Genomic DNA, 16730 nt, shown 5'->3' on the forward strand with positions numbered 1-16730 from the left:
GGTAGGAAGGCATACAAAAAGTCCAGAGAATAGAATTTCATTGGAAAGTATCAATATACTCGTCTTCTTCATCACCTAAATGAAAACAATAATTATGGGTGCTTTTCTACCTCATTATTCTTACATCCCCCAGTCTACACTGGAAATAGGAATGAGAAACAGTGAAAAAATGAAAGTTAAAAAGTTTTTGATTGCTAGACTTTTCTTGACAGCTTAAATTAATAAATTAATTTCAAATTAAGATAAAATAATAGGCTTGGTAGAGAAAGCTGTTCTGGGGACAAGTTCTCAGTCAAGTGTCTTAATAATTCTGGCCTGCTAGATTAGTGGTAGAATTCACCCTCATCTGAATTATAAAGAGAACCACCACTGCTTCTTTTACTGAAGTCAGTAATTTTCTTTTCTTTCAAAGAAAGTGCTGATGGATATGTCACTGCATATGGAGAATTGCTTCTGTATAGATACATCCATTGGCTTAGATTTATTTCTCATACCTCTGAGTAAGTCAACATTACAAAAACTTTAGGTTCAGTTAAGGAATATTGGACTGAAACTGTTTGGAGTTAGCTGCTTAGCATTAGGACCTAAATTTGTTGAAGCCTTAGGCAGCAAACTGTGAGCTTGCAACTAGAAATGCTGAAACTTTTGCCTGCTTAGGTAAAAGGAGGCCCCAGTGCCAGTTTCTGCCAGGGGATAAGGAAGCAAGGAAGGCCACTACCCCCTGTCAGCAGAAGCTGCAACCTCAGAGCTCGGAGAAGAAACAGCCCCCCTAGAGACAATTACAAGACCCTGTGAAGAACAAGGAGACCTCAGACCCTAATATTATTATTGGACTGAACTGTCCCGTGAAGGGTGGGAAGTGGCTTGTAAAGGTATAATTTGCCAGGGATTACTTTGTTTGGGGTCCCTCTCTGGAGGCACCCAGCCTGAGCTGCATTTCACCACTGTACCAAATAAATTAAGATTCTGGCTAAGACTGCTAATGGTTACCTGGGGTGAGAAACTTCTCTAACAGGTACTAGGAACTAGTTTACTAGTTCTCTAGGATTTCATTGTCCCCTGAAACTAGGGTAGTTAAATTCAGTAAAAGTAATATAGATGCTCTTTTGATTTCCCTAAAACTGAGTAGTCTTAAGAGTGTGTGATCTCTTTTTCTTCAGCAAATTAACCAAAATTCTACCAGATATGTTTTTCCTTGGTAAAATTTAAATTAAGGTTAGCATCTGCTATGCTTGTCTTAAACTCAATAGATGGTTTTGACATCTTCACCTTAACAGCTTTATTTCTGGGGTTTCATTATGCTTTTTTTCTGGTTCATGTGTTCCCTATTCTAAATTGGCTTTGTGCCTCCCTCTCTTGCTATTTTCATTTTACAAAGTAATATATGAAATATGACCTCAAGTTACTGATTTTCAGGTTTCTCTGAGCAGTGCTTCATTGCTCTCTGCATACTCTATTGCCCTAATAGTTTGAGCTCTTTTTCCTGAAGACATATATAAGCCCATCATTGTGCCATGCCCTAGTTCAAAATTCTCCATGCCTTGAAATTCAGCCAGCAAGAAACACTTGTCATGATTTATTGGTAGCTTTAGTTGATATGGAAGGAGTGGTCAAAAAGGGAACAATTTGCATTCTGCCCTTTATGCTACCCATGTAGCATAGGATGAAAGTGTTCATACACCACTTGAAAGTGCCATTGCCTTACCTGTCCTGACCTGCAGTGGTCATGAAAATGTCATGTATTGTTACTGTATTTTCGGTAATGTCACAGCTAAACTGATAATAATTACAAATGGGACTTTTTTTTTTTTTTTTTTTTCCCTCTGGAAGCCTTTGATAGACGTCCATATCATGTGCATGTGCTAGTCCCATATGTACCCTGACATCTCATAGTGGATCAATTCCCCAGAGGTATAAAAGTCTCCAGTAGTCAATTTTTCTCAATTTTTTCATGATCTGTTTTTAATTGAGATCACTGACTGTGTAAGCCTTCAGAGGCCCTGCAAGTTTTAGTCCCCTGAGCAGAAGATCTTTCAATTTCCAGGTAAGATGGTGTTCAGTATGAGTAACAAGAGGGAAGGGGGGGGGGGGGGGGGGCAATTACATTACCTGGCAAGCAGAACTCTGCCAACCTTGCCACCATCTTTTTGTTGAACTTGCTTGTCACAAGGATCTGTGTGAGTACTTTTGGCTTCTTGTTTTACCACCAACTCATCTCAATAGCTTCCTTTTGATGTCCCCTAAAAGTTCTTCAGTAATGAATCAAAACCCATGTGCTTCAGAATGCAATTCAAACCTTGTGTTTCAGAATGCAATTGAAAACCTGCTATTGTCAGCAATGATTTGTGGTTCTCAATGGCATAAATTGGCTTCACTTCTCCTCATGCATCGTATTTTCAAAGACTTCTGAGAGGTGGCTCTGCTGTAGCCATATGCCAGCCCTTCCTTGCCTTTCTTGAGCTGCAGAAATTTGAGTCTTTTGAATATGTCTGCTTTTAGTCCTGGTAAAGCCTTTGAGAGCTGCCCTGCTCAGGCAATGTGTGTGCCACCGTTGCTGAAAGCATGTAACCAAAGGCAGATTTCCCTGAGGCCCTGGTCCAGCTGGTTAGGAAGTTGATACTCCCTGCCTCTGCTTCTACTCTTTCTCCTAAACAACTACTCATTCCCACTATTGCCTGCTTGTGTGTGGTTGTAATATTTGTGAGGCTGTGCTAAAAACAAGATTTAAGTGATCAGCATTGAAAATAGCCCATTCTTTAGGGCTGTGGGGAAAAGAGCTTGGGAGTTTCTTAAGCCTGTGTGTCACGGTACTGTGGTTTGTCAGGCTGTCACCTCTGCAAACTGGAGCCATTGCTAGTGTTTGCATCTCAGGTGCTGGTACATGCAGGATTGCCTTTTGCTTTGTTTTGTCCTGTACACACATGAGGCAAATGAAGACAGATGTAATTCTGATATTTTCAGTGCTTGTTCTTAAAGTTCTTGTATTCTTTTCACATAGTACCATTAGATATGGTACGGTATGGTATGGTATAATTGACATATGTTCCTAAAGGCCGTTTCCCTCCCAGCATTTCTGTCCCCAGTGTAGAAAAAAGAGATGCATGCATTCTTAGGATTTAATTTGTTCCCTTTCTGGCCAGAGATTTTGCCTTTAGCAGTAGCACAAGCTACATCCCTGTTCTCCAAAGTGGTAGAAGTTTTGTATCTTTCAGCCATGCAGCACCAATTCTGAGCATTCCAGAAGATAATGTACTTTACTTACCATCCTTCTTTCCCTATGCATACCTTGAGAATTTTGGTATATATATCTGTTAAAGAGAAAATTAGTGAGTAGCCTGCATAGCACTAACAAATGATTCTGATTAGTTTTATCCATAAATGCATGATTCTTGTCAATAGAAGCTATGGAGAAATGAATTTTTATAAGTAGAAGAGATTTGTTTTCACTAGGATTTTTTTACTTATTTCTCCTATAAGTAGACTGTCATTAGTAGATTAAAAAATAATTTTGGCTGCTTCACCACTGCATTTAAAACGTGTAGCTGTAGCTGTCAGTCATGCCTGTAGCTCAGTGCCAACTTGTTTAGATTTACTTCACCAAAGGAAAACCAAATGGAGAAAGAAAAAAAAAAAGGTGTAAAATAAACTGAGTGTCAACAGCACCTCTGTGGTGTCTACTTTACAGATTTTATGGTAAAACATATTTACTGTATTTGTTTTTTGCTCTGGTTGGTAGGAAACAGTCAGGATTAAGAAAGGAAACAAGCATTCCTGAGGTCATACAACAGCCTGAAAAAACATCCCCCAACAGATACAGGAACATTTGAGCAATAACTCTCAGAGTGCATTTGGTGATTGCTAGTAATATCCCCTCCAGACTACAAAAACAACTCCCACCTTCTTTCATGGAGAATTGTGCCTTCTTCAGCAAGTACTGAATTTTGCACAATGTCTTCGAATATTTGAAAGTGAAGGCTCCACCTGTTGTGTTGTAGGCTGAATTCATAGATTAATTTCTATCTAATTTAGAGAATCCTCACCTATATTAGATGCTTTATATCTTGAATACTTATGTAATTTCATCCCCTACTTAATTACTTTCATTCTTCCCTAATTGAGTTTAGGGTAATAACTTTGATAACTCAGACACCATCTGGCATGGGAATATAGATTTCACAAGAAAAAAGCAGCAGAATTACACTTGAAGTTCAGCTGTATTTTTTCCTCTCTCTTTTTAAGAGAAATAATCAAAAACAGGCATGAAAATATTGTCATTTCACAATTTTCAAAGAAACATGTACCGTACTGGATCCAGTGATGTGTAACTGCAGAGTTTACCTTAGAATTCCTCACGTATACTCATTCTGTTAAATAAAATAAATAATAACATGGTTGTAGCTGTGCGACTGAGGCTTGAAATGAGGCTTATTTTCACATCTCTTGTGTGCAGCTGATAAAAGCCAGTCAGTTAGATTAGATATACCTGGGCTGCTTGAGGCTGAGTTTGGAAGGCATGAATTGATGAAAATTCATTACATAAGCATTTTACACTGGTTAATCCATAGAGCAGGATCAGCATCAGCCTATTATGAGGGATTACAGTCTGCACAGCCACACAGAGGATGAATATAGAATTTGCAGAAATTTCAAAATGAAGAAGGGAATTGGGGAATGCTGGGCTCTGAAATTAAGGCATTAAGGATCATCAGGACCCGATTAAAAACCAGATCCAAAATGCTTGAACAAGAGAAGCATAAAAAGGGGGGAAAACATCAAAAAGGGAAAAGGCACAGCTGTGAAATTAAATACATTGTAATTGGTATATAACAGATTTGGAGGTTTATAGTCTTGGCAGAGTTAAACTTCTGCATTCTAAGTGCTATAGTGTGACAGAGTGGAATTGATATCACTTTACTTTTATCTGAGCATTTTTTCCTTGGATCTGGACACCTTTTAAGTGCCCAGTATGGAGAAGGAGAAAACCCTATTACGAGTACTGGGGACATACCAGTGAAAATAACACGCTTTTCAGTGCAAAACTATGCCTGCAGACCCCTCTCAAGGATAATTCCAACAAAAATTTAAAAAAACCCAAACAAACAGTAATTCAAATGATTGATAATAAATAGTTGTTGATTTTGTGTATTTATTTAACTGGTATAATACTGTCATCTTGAAAGTTCTGCAGGAGATAACCATAGGGTATTTAGTGCTCCTTTAAATGCCCAGCAACACCTATGGCTGTATTAGTAAGCACTCTTCAGGCTGGATTGATGGCTGCACCATAGCTATCACAAACTTGTCACAGGTGCTGGCCCTTCCGTTTACCCACACTAGCTGATGTGTCTGCTGTTACAGAATGTACCCATCGTAGTAAACCACAAATCATTTGAAAATTCATCATAAACCCCCTGACATTGCAAAGTGTTCAATAGTCATGATTCACTGTAACTACAAGTTTTTAAGAGCTTGATCTTCTGATTTTTTCATCGTGACAGGTCATGGTTTTTTCAGCTTTCTCCTACAGAGATGAAAACAAGGTCTTACTGCAAAGGAAACAAAGAGGCAAAAGGCACTGATATTTTCTGATGTAACTCCAAGATTTGACTTTTCAATAAATCTAAAATATTGCAAGACTTTAAATACAATTTTAAGAATGGAAATACTGAACAAAGGCAGCAAATTCTTTGCTCACTCTTACACCTTGTGTGCTTCTTAATGTTCCAAGTTGGAATAAGGTTTAATGACTGTTACATTATAATAGACTAGAATAGACCTATGTGGTCTTTAGGTAAGTCTGGAATTTTACTTTCCCTGTTGATTGGATTCAGTCAGATTATTCAGGAAAAGAAAGAAAAGCACTGTCTGTTGGAATATACAATAGATATTTGTGCTTTTCAAATAAGAAACAAGATTGTTTCCATAGAAGGTGCTAGTATAAGGTGCTGCTAGTGTGAATTTTACATACATACCTGGGAAGTTACAGTTTCTCAGAAGAGGAGAGACTGTCTCTCAAAACATAAAAAATCACAGTCAAATGTCCTGCCAAGTGGAATTCTACCATAAAGGACAAAATACATATTATACAATGATAGAAATGTGGGGTTTTCTTCTGGAACACGTGAAGTCAGAGCTCATATAACTCAGTATCTGTAGTATTTTAATGATAGTTAAGACCAGAAGAATACATAATGTAAAAAGTAAACTTGACAGTAATACCACAATAAAGTATTCTTATTCTGTTGTCTGCCTCAGTTTTTTCCTGGGCAGGTGGTCATAATTTAGAAGGGAGAAGGCCATCTTTTGTTATTTGCCCTAAGGGTATGTATTACAGCAGCCTGTTCTCAGAGGGAGAAGAAGGGTGAAGCAAGGGATGTCCTTCTAGCATTCACTCCTCAAATCTTATCCTATATCAGTTCCTAACATCTGATTCCCATGTGTGGACTAGTTCAGAATAATATGGAATGTGTAACTAAAAATAATGAGGTTTTTCCCTTTTCTTAGAACAAGATGGGAGTAGATGGGAAGGGAGCTACTTTTTTCTCTTGGGTTTGATGGTATTGCTTTTTGGATTTTTGCTGCTGTTATTTCTTTAGCTTGACCTTTGAAGGACTTCTACAGTTGCAGCATTTTTTTATGTAGCTAACCTATTGGTTTTTTCCATGTCTGGTTGTTCTTTAGGCATTATGTTTTTTAGGTGTTGATCTTGGGTTTTTTAATGTGAAACAACTCTGGTCAGGTCTCCATGTATTTCACTTAGACTTTAAGATAAAAAAAAAAGATACTTCAAATGACAGAAATGAAAAAACATATAATTCCACTGACAAAGGAAGGTGGGCAGATATTTTAATGAATGTCTATCAACAAAGGGCCATTGCAAGACTGTAATTGACCACTACACACAACCCATTTACTCCTAAACACAGAGCAAGAATTTTTGTAAATGCCTCCAGCTTCATCTTCCCTTTACCCCAACACAAAAACTGTCATAGACATCAACTGGTTCAGAGTATACCTTGCTGTAGAAAGTCTAGGGCCTGATCGCAGGCTATCTAACAAAAGCATCATTAGAAAAGCCAGACTGTAGTATTTAATTTGTACTTATTAAAGAAGTCTCCCACAATATATTCTACTTTTGAGAGAAATTCCTGAAGATAATTAAAACTTAGAAAACAAGTGATCTACTTGAGGAAAAAAGAAAAAGTATTTATGTAAATACACGCACATCCCATGAATATTGAGCATTGCTGCCCTGATTGAGTAAAGCAACTTTATTTTAGAATAAGAAGTAAGCATGTCAGTGGGGCTTCACCTCAGTGTCGTTTTAAACAAGAATAGGTATATTTACTTAGGATCCTAAATATACATTAAGATGTTTCTGTTCACTGGAGCAGAAATATGAATTAGTTTCAGGAATACACTTCATCTATTACAAGACAGTCTTAGTAGGCAGAACATCTACATCTTGCTGTTAGTTGATGATATTTAACCTTAATATACTTGTGGCTGCTCAAAAATAAAAATTTTCATTTGCTTGCTGCACAAGAAACTCAGCAGGTTTGTGATAGGGCACAGGGGATATGGCCCATATTCTGACCTACCACAGTACAGCACTGTGTACATTTATAGTACAACATAATACTAACACCACCGTGCTGTATGCATGCAGAATATCATGAAATATTAGACCTGTGCTTCTTTTCATCAAAGTCACTGAGTTTTGCCTTTGAGTCACTTGAAATAGGATTATGTTTCTGATCTGCTGTCTTCACTTTTGTAACAAAACAAAAATATCATAAGGAAGAGTAATTTCCTCACGTTTTATAGGAAACCTAGGTCACCAATTGAAATGAAATCTATCTGCCTGACATATCTGATATAAAATGAGTTCTGTATGTAGTTCTTACATCTTTATAGAAGAGCATCTTTAATATACTAAAGCTAAATATTTTTTTAAAGGCAAATGTTAAGCAATTTAGTGCAAAAAACAAGTTCCATATTACATGTCAATGAAGTCTGGTCACCAAAAATATATTGTAGTCCTGGGGTAGATATCTGTCCACACTGAAGCTAATTCTGAAACCACTGTTGATTTCCATGGATTTCATGGTACTTTAGAATATATTTCTAGTTTCTTTGTTTTAATTTCATTACTCCCTTTTCTGTATATTATGGATTTTGTAGTTTTTAAGAAGTATTATTTTATCAAACACAATATATTGGCCAGCTGTGGCTTTCTATTTGGAAAATGTGAGGAAATAAGAAAATGTGAATATCTGTTCAAGATTCCACTGAACTATATAGACAACTCATTGCTGTTTAACGTAATTGTAACTTCTGCAAGTAATCTAACTAGTTTCCTTTAGCTGATTTGTGGATGGTTGTTCTAGGGGTTTTTTTCCATATTATGACTTATTTTTATATCTACTATTTTAAAATGCTGTGGGTTTCGTTTCTGATGTCATAGCCATGACATGTAACCTACCATCTGCATCACTGCTGTGATGTTTTTTTCTCTGCAAAGTGTGTTAGAAATTTTGCTGTATATAGTACATGACGATCTGTTATGACATTTTTCTTCATGAGGAGGATGGGAAACTAACTCAGGAGTTATTTTATCTCTTCACATAAGTGGAGATAAATGTCATAACACTGATCAGCCTTCATGTGTTCTGAATGTGCAGTTATTTGCATTTCCCGTCACTTCTTCAGGACTGAAGTGGCTGAAATGACAGGTGCAGCAAATGAGGAGTGCTGAGAATGTGTGGGGAAAATAGAAGACTCAGTACTGAAAGAGATTAATAACATGCACTGCTATGTCATCATGAAATAACACTGATGTTATTTCATAACATATTAAACTAGAAATTTAAAGTTGCAGTATTTCTGTCTATATGTGTAATTTTCAGATACATTTAGAAAGAAGTGACGTCATTGTTTTGAAATTTTTTTCTTTGCTGCTTGCCTGTATGTATATGTGCTTATACCCATTGTTGTTGGCTAGAGCTCTGTAAGATTCAGTTTCTTACAGATCTGGTTCCTGCTAAGGAAGAAATTGTGTGGTACAGAATTTGGATTTTTTTATTTACTTACTTATTTATCCTTGAACAATCCTTGATGCTCAGTCAGTATTCAGACAATCTTCTTTTCCAGGACCCTCAGTCAAAATACCAGCACATGATTCTCTGATGGCATCTCTGTGCCAAGGGAGATTAAGGGATATAACAAGCTTTCCAGCAGGTTTCAGCAGCACCAACCAGCCTGAACTAATACTGCAACATTTCTGCAGATGTGTTGAAAATCAACTTTGGAGATTGTGTGTAGCAGCGCTACCAGGTGACTTCTAGCAATAAACATAAATTTTGCTATAGCTAAATTATAAACTGTCACTTAAGAGCCTACATGCTGGCTTTCAGAGAGGCTGACCACCTGCCTTCACTTAGCCCTCATTTGTTCAGCCATCTCCCAGATTTGGTCATCTTTTGCTGTACTCTTCATTGCTGTCTGGTTCAGGTCTGTTAATAGTAAGTCTATGATGGACTCTTAAACCAAAGTCTTGTGGTAGCTACATGGGAGCAAGTAGTTGTGTTACAGATTCCATAAAGGTCTTCCTAATGCTTCTCCACATTTCCCTATCCCTAAAGTGCCTATGAACTCCTCTGGTATTAAGCAGATCTGGGCATGCCTTGTCTGTCATATAATGCTAAAACATGGAGAATTCCACACATAAATGTAATCTACACATTGTGTATGTTTATCTTTATTCTTGATACTACAGGGGGGCGTGGCTATGACTAATGACCAAGGGTCACATTCAGGAAATGAACCTCTGATCTGGAGAAAGTGAGATGAGGAAAGGCTAAACAGAGAACCACATAACGATAATATTGCTTCAGAGGCAGGGGCAACACCTAGATGTCACTAGGAATTAATAGGCTGAATCTGTCCACTGGAGTTTCTGCATGCCTTTTAAGGTGACCAGGCTGTCTTATCACAGAGCAGTTGTTACACAATTTTCAGTTTGTAAGGAAGCTTAGGTAAATGTTTCCAGGAATATACAGAACTCTCTCTTATTCTTATTAGAGATATTCTGGTTGAAACAAACATTTGCATTTTTCCTGTTACGCAGGGTTAGGACTGTTTTTTGCTCTAGCTTGTTGATGTCACTATGTGTAAGTGTATTTCTTCTGAATGGCTGGTCTAATGAGGGTAAGGAAGGATATGCAAAGCGGACTCCCTTGCCCAGGTTCCCCAAATCCAAGTGCTGTACAATCAGGAAATGCATTATAGCATCCATTGTTGCTTCAGCAGGGAGAGCATGCTTTACATATGCAAATACTGCTCAGAAGTTTAACTTAATAATTATCAGCTGGAGTCTCTATGGATGAGCAGCTGAGGCTAATCATCAGCAACAGAATCTGAATTAACTACTACTAGGCTTTGATTGAGTGTACTTGTCTCATGCTTGTGGTTACTGTGGCAATTGTAGAAACCTATAGGTATTTTTATAATCTTTTGTAAGCTTATAGATATTTATTTCTTGTACTTTATGTACTCTTTAAAACTCTATAAAATGCTGTATTTTAGACTTTTTCACTTCCTGTCTCTTACACAGTGTTTTTCTGAGCAGGAGCAAACATAGAAGAGTTTCGGTCTTTTACATCCCTCTGCTATGAATGACAGTCACAGTTCTGTGTATAGCTGCAGGGATGCATTTGGGCACATGCTTTACCTCGGAGAGCTGTAATGGCTGCCTGCTGTTGATGGTGTGTTCTGCTCTATCAGAGCCTCAGAAGTTACCTTAACACCAAGCTCACGCCTGAAACACAGAGAAAACTCTGGGCATAAGATATCTAAATGGTTAATGAAAAAAGAGATGCAGCTCCTCCATAGGAGATCTTCTGATTAATAGATCCCATTGTCTTCCCTCCCACTCCTACTGTACACCAGGGAAATTCAGCTGGCTACAAATACTTACCCTGCAGATATCATTCATATGCCTTTTCCTAAATGTGCTTTATTATTCACATCACACTCCTACAGTCCCTCATACAGTTTCCCTTCTAATTATTCCCTACTTCCCCATTCCTATGAATAACCAGTGGCATTCACCCACATTCTGCCATTTAAGGCAGTTAGTAGTCCATCCTACTATGAAATGGATTTCTCATTTTCCAGGAGGTGCCACAATTTATTTAAATTCATCCGGATTGTAACTCTGAAGATTTATAATTGAGTTGCAGAACGCTTCAGATTCAGGGCACAGACACCCACTAGACAGCGCCTTGTCTCTGCCCCCATAGCGGAGGTGGTAGAGGGGAATGCTTCAGGGCAGAGGCAGTCAGGCTAGCTCCAACCAGCTCCACTGACCACTTAAACCGAGTCTGATGTTTTGCACTGCCGGAGGTAAGAAATGTTGTGTGACCCCTTGGGTCAGCTAAGCTGTGGGAATGGTGACCTCTAGCTGAATGGTGATAATGCCTGCTACTGATCTAAAAGGGGTCATTTATTTGTGCCCCCAAGTGACCACTGCTAGTTCTGATGTGGTTGTTTATCACAAAAGGTCATTGCTAAGTGATGGCTCTGTAGAGACATGCTTCTGCCAAAAATGCTGTAGGCAGCACCTCTGAGCCTGGATAGGGTGGTCAAGGACAGAAGGAGTACTGACCCTCTTCTGTTACGGGATTCTCTGTAGTATACGTGCAGAGTAGTATTGCAGGAGTTTTCCCTGCAATACCTGTTTGGTCTCTGAACATTTGAGCCTTCCAAGCTGTCACATTGGCAGTCTTTACTTGCATGCACAACTTCTAAAAAGAAAGAGAATATCCCTCTAGCTTTGTGGAGAAAGATGTTCCTTTTCCCCTCTTTCTTCCCCCTTTCCCCAACTGCTACAGAAGTAGTTTGCCAAAAAATCAGCATCTTTACAGGAATGGGACTTGGAGAAAATAACAATACATCAAGAGCACAGATGGCTTATTTAGAATCTAATAGGTATTAAAACATGATTTTCCCCAAGCTTTGCTCCTGATATTGATAACGCGTTATCTTTGCCAAGTTCCCCTCTTGATAACATGTTATCTTCGTCAAGCCAAGTCCCTGATAAAATCTTATTTTCACTCAGTGCTTACTCTGATAAGGCATTATTTTCTTACATCTCCACTCCCAATTGAAAGGGGGAAAAAGTTATTTTTAGTCCTTTTCTTGGAGAGGCATATATTTTGCCAAGGCAATGCAAAGCAGGAGAAGGAAGAATGAGAAGACAACAGAAGAGAAAGAACAACAAAGAAAAATGTCATTGTATTCTAAACAAGGAATGAGCAAACCATTCTAAGACACATGGGCTCCTGCTTTAAATTTTCTGATAAGCTAACATTCATAACATTAGCTAATAAGCTAATATTTCTTTTGAAAAAGCAAGCTATTAAGAAAAGCCATGTCCATTTTCAAGAAGAATGTATGATATGTTTAGATTTTCTTTCCATCTTCCTTCTTGCGTTCTGTTGCTACATGCCTTTTCTTTACTTATCTTTTACTGTTTACCATCCCTATTACTCCTGTTAGAAGTACCACAATTACATTCACTCAACCAACACATGAACAGCATTCTGCAGCTACACAATGTGATGCCACCATTGACGGTACAATTGCTCTTTCTGAGAGCATCTTTTGTGTGCAGAGCAAATGTAGCAATGTGGTGAGTGGTTCTTGGACCACTCTAATTATGTAGAGAGTCTGGAAGGTGTGTCGTGGGCCGAGACAGGTGAGCATAGAAAGAAAGGGGACAGCTTTGTGGTTTATGAAGTTGAGTCTGCCCTGGAAAATGGTTTCTGCCTCTACCACTGAGTTCATTACATGTGTTCATAAAACAAAGCTATTCCAAGTGACTGCTAACTATTTTTTTTTAGCCTATTTTCTGGGTTTCCAGCTTCCAGACTCTTGCATTACAGAAATGTTGGGCATGTATTGTTGCACATGCAAGTGATGAGGTCTATCCTCCGAATAAATGAAGTGAAGAAAAGGTGCTTATTTGTTCGAAAAATTACATCGGAACCATCTTAATTGTGCATCCAAAACTGGTATTTTGTTGTGGCATTAATTACTCCAAATTTCTGTGCCCTGCCTGTAAATAAGTACTGGGATAGTACCACCTTTCCTTCAAATAACTTTGAAAAGTAACTCACTGATCCCTGTGCTGCATTGAAGTATTCTGTTGATTAGCACAATAGGCCAATGAGGGAATAAATAAGTCGTATTTCAGAGCAGGGTACATGTGGTCACAAACTGAATGATGAGCTGAAACAAGTTACTGAACAGCTGTAAGCACCATCAATCCTGTGCATGCAGTGATGCTGAGGTTCTTCAGAAATAAAGCGGTGATCATGCGATTAATGATCCTGTCATCGGGCACAAGGGAATGACAGCAAAGACTGGACAGGAGACCGTTACTCACATTTCCAAACTTCAGAGTGTTTGAATTTTGTGGTGGGTTGACCCTGGCTGTACGCCAGGTGCCCACCAAAGCTGCTCTATCACTCCCCTCCTCTACTGGATAGGGAACGGAAAATATAACAAAAGGCTTGTGGGTTGAGATAAGGACAGGGAGATCACTCAGCAGTTACTGCCACGGGCAAACCAGACTCACCTTCGGAAAAATTAGTTTAATTTATTACCAATCAAATCAGAGTAGGGTAATCAGAAACAAAACCTAATCTTAAAAAAACACCTTCCCTCCATCCCTCCCTTCTTCCTGGGCTCAGCTTCACTCCTGATTTCTCTACCTCCTTTCCCCAGAGCAGCTCAGGGGATGGAGAATGAGGGTTGCGGTGAGTTCATCACACCTTGTCTCTGCAGCTCCTGTCTCCTCACACTGTTCCCCTGCTCCAGCGTGGGGTCCCTCCCATAGGAGACGGTCCTTCCACAAGCTTCTTCAGAGTGGGTACTTCTCACGGGCTACAGTTTTTCACACACTGCTCCAGCATGGGTCCCCTGTGGGGTCACAATTCCTGCCAGCAAACCTGTTCCTGCCTGGGCTCCTCTTTCCACGGGGCCACAGGTCCTCTCAGGAGCCAGCACCAGCATGGGCTTCTCACGGGGTCACAGCCTCCTTTGGGCATCCACCTGCTCTGGCATGGGGCCCTCCATGGGCTGCAGGTGGGTATCTGCCCCACCGTGGACCTCCATGGGCTGCAGGGCCACAGCCTGCCTCACCGTGGGCTTCACCATGGGCTGCAGGGGCATCTCTGCTCCAGCACCTGGAGCACCTCCTGCCTCCTTCTGCAGTGACCCTGCTGTCTGCAAGGCTGTTTCTCTCACATATTCTCACACCCCACTTCTGCTGCTGTTGTGCAGTTGGGTTTTTCCCCCTCCTTAAATACCTTATCCGAGAGGTGCTACCACCATTGCTGATGGGCTCGGCCTTGGCCAGTGGCGGGTCTGTCTTGGAGCTGGCTGGCACTGGCTCCATTGGACATGGGGGAAGGTTCTAGCAGCTTCTCACAGAAGCCACCCCTGTAGACCCCTGCTGCAAAAACATTGCCACTCAGACCCGATACAGTTTGCAAACATGATGTTCTGTGAGTGTAGGTTTTTTTGTATATGTTTAATTTCTGAATCCTCTGATTGTAGGGGGCTGGTTTTTTTAAAGGAAAGGACAGTGGGAGGGCATCTCTGTGTACATGAGTAGCAGCCAATAATGTGATGCTTTAAGTAAGGCTGGCCTGCAGTGGAATTGAATGGTTCAGGTTTGGGTTCAATAAAACATGTTAGCATGTGATTATGTACAATTAACAGCAGTGGAATTGAACACAGATTTAGCACTTAAAGGACATGCTGAAGTGCTTAAGTGCAATTACTGTTGCCTAAGTCCAAGGCTGATGGTTGATGGGCATCTCATGTGGAAACAGTCTCTCCTTACCAATGAACATGTAATTTAGCACATATGTTGTCCATGCCAAATCCCAAGGATGGTTTGTGCTTAATACTGGTGGGAGCAGCTTTTCTGTAATAGCTGAGGAAACTTGTTTGGGCAGTATGGAAAGGCTTGGTTGCCATTTCTTGGGCTGTTTCTAGTGCACATCAGCTTTCAGTGTTCTTACTGTGACATCTTTCAATGGCACAACTTTCTAGCACTGAAATAGGGAAGCATAAGCTCGTAATGGCCTCATGTCACGTTAGAATGAAGAAGTTCTGTGTTCACGGATCTAGAGTAAATTGCTTAGACTGTATTCCACTGTTAAGATGGCTATTTTGGCAAGGTTTTCTACTTCCAGCTGAGATGACGCTGCAGTGATTCACAAAAAGACGTTGGAGAAAAGAATGCCTTGGTGAGTGTGAGAATAGGCACCTTGGGATGCCTTAGCACCTACTCATGGAACCATGTATCTTAAAGTACCACACTGTTAACAAAAAGGACTTATAGCTGCCCATGTAACCAATACCTACCAGAGCATCCAGCTGAGCAGAAGTGCATAGAGTACTAAGGTGTTAGATGATTAAAGCTGTGCTACAGCTCCAAAAGAAAAGGGATAGTTTATCTGCTTACACAGAGCTTTTATGTCTCAGTAGTCCTGACTGCAGTCTTAATTTTCTTTTCCCTTAGGGTCCATGGAGTTCTCTACAGTGGTCTTTATGGAGAAAAAAATAATTGTGGAATGAACTTCAAATTATTTTCCTCATGGCCTTAACAGGGGGAAATTCATGAGGGTGGTTGCCTGCTATCCCAAGTCTTTCTGCAGAATGTTGGCTTTTGGTTCAAATTGTTATACTCCTAGTCCTCAAAGGGTGTAGTGATAATGTGAATTTCCAAATGTGAAGAAATGTGAAATGGAGGAGTGGTGTTTTCTTATATCTGTAGTCTGTCAGACTGAAACATTATCTCTGAGCAACATAACTTCCTCTTATCTCAGAGGCAGCCTAGAGTTTACTGTCATCAGTTAATTCATTATAAAGGCATTACATGCTATTAGGCAAGGGATAAATAATATTTAAACACGTAGAAACCTCTAGACCTTGTAAAGATGCCAAAACCCACAGTTTGCATGTAAGAGAGCAAAAAAGAAATATTAAAAATTGAGGGGGGAAAAAAATCCCCCAACATGCTATATAAAGTTGCCTGCCTCAGTTACTTCCTAACAAAAATTTAAGCACTTGAGTTCAGACCAGGATTTTCTCAGAAACTCAGGATTCCATCTTCTGAACTTGTCTTCTCCTCCGAATTGGAGTGAATTTTTCTCTCCTCCAACTCTGCTTCTTTCTCCCTTATCCAGCCCTGCAGTTAATCTTTGGCTAAACTTTGTTTTCTATATGGCTCTTTCCCCAGCGAGCTTCCAAGCTGCTGGGTCCTTTTCAGGACTATCACCTCTACAAGTCTGATAACTACAAAATGAGGAACTTGGTGTTAATGCTTATCCTTCATGTTTCTTATGTAAGAAAATTCCTCTGCTTCAGTCCCTCTCCTTTCAAATACACCATGCTGGATTGCTTTCTATAGGCTTTGTTTCTTCCAGTGTCTTAAGGTGCGACTTAAGTAAGGTTTAATGAAATCTCTTGCCTTAAATACAGGTGACTCCGCATATGCAGAAGCATTCAATAATCCAGAGAATTCATAATTTGCATCATGTCAAATTTTCTGATTTGTTGGACCTACTGTGATGATAAGTCATTGACTTCTGTCAACCATGAAATAATTACTCAGGTTTCTGTTCCAGTTTTGTTTTGTGGACAGTGGAATT

At 39.5% G+C, this 16730-nt stretch overlaps 1 protein-coding gene across 2 annotated transcripts in view; it reads left to right on the forward strand.

Moving 5' to 3' along the window:
- Positions 1 to 16730, forward strand: part of LARGE1 (LARGE xylosyl- and glucuronyltransferase 1) — a 286245-nt gene that overhangs the window by 122985 nt on the left and 146530 nt on the right. The window lies entirely within an intron of this gene.

The sequence above is a fragment of the Falco peregrinus genome, chromosome 6 (genome assembly GCF_023634155.1).
Source record: "Falco peregrinus isolate bFalPer1 chromosome 6, bFalPer1.pri, whole genome shotgun sequence".
NCBI classification, from domain to species: Eukaryota; Metazoa; Chordata; class Aves; order Falconiformes; family Falconidae; genus Falco; species Falco peregrinus.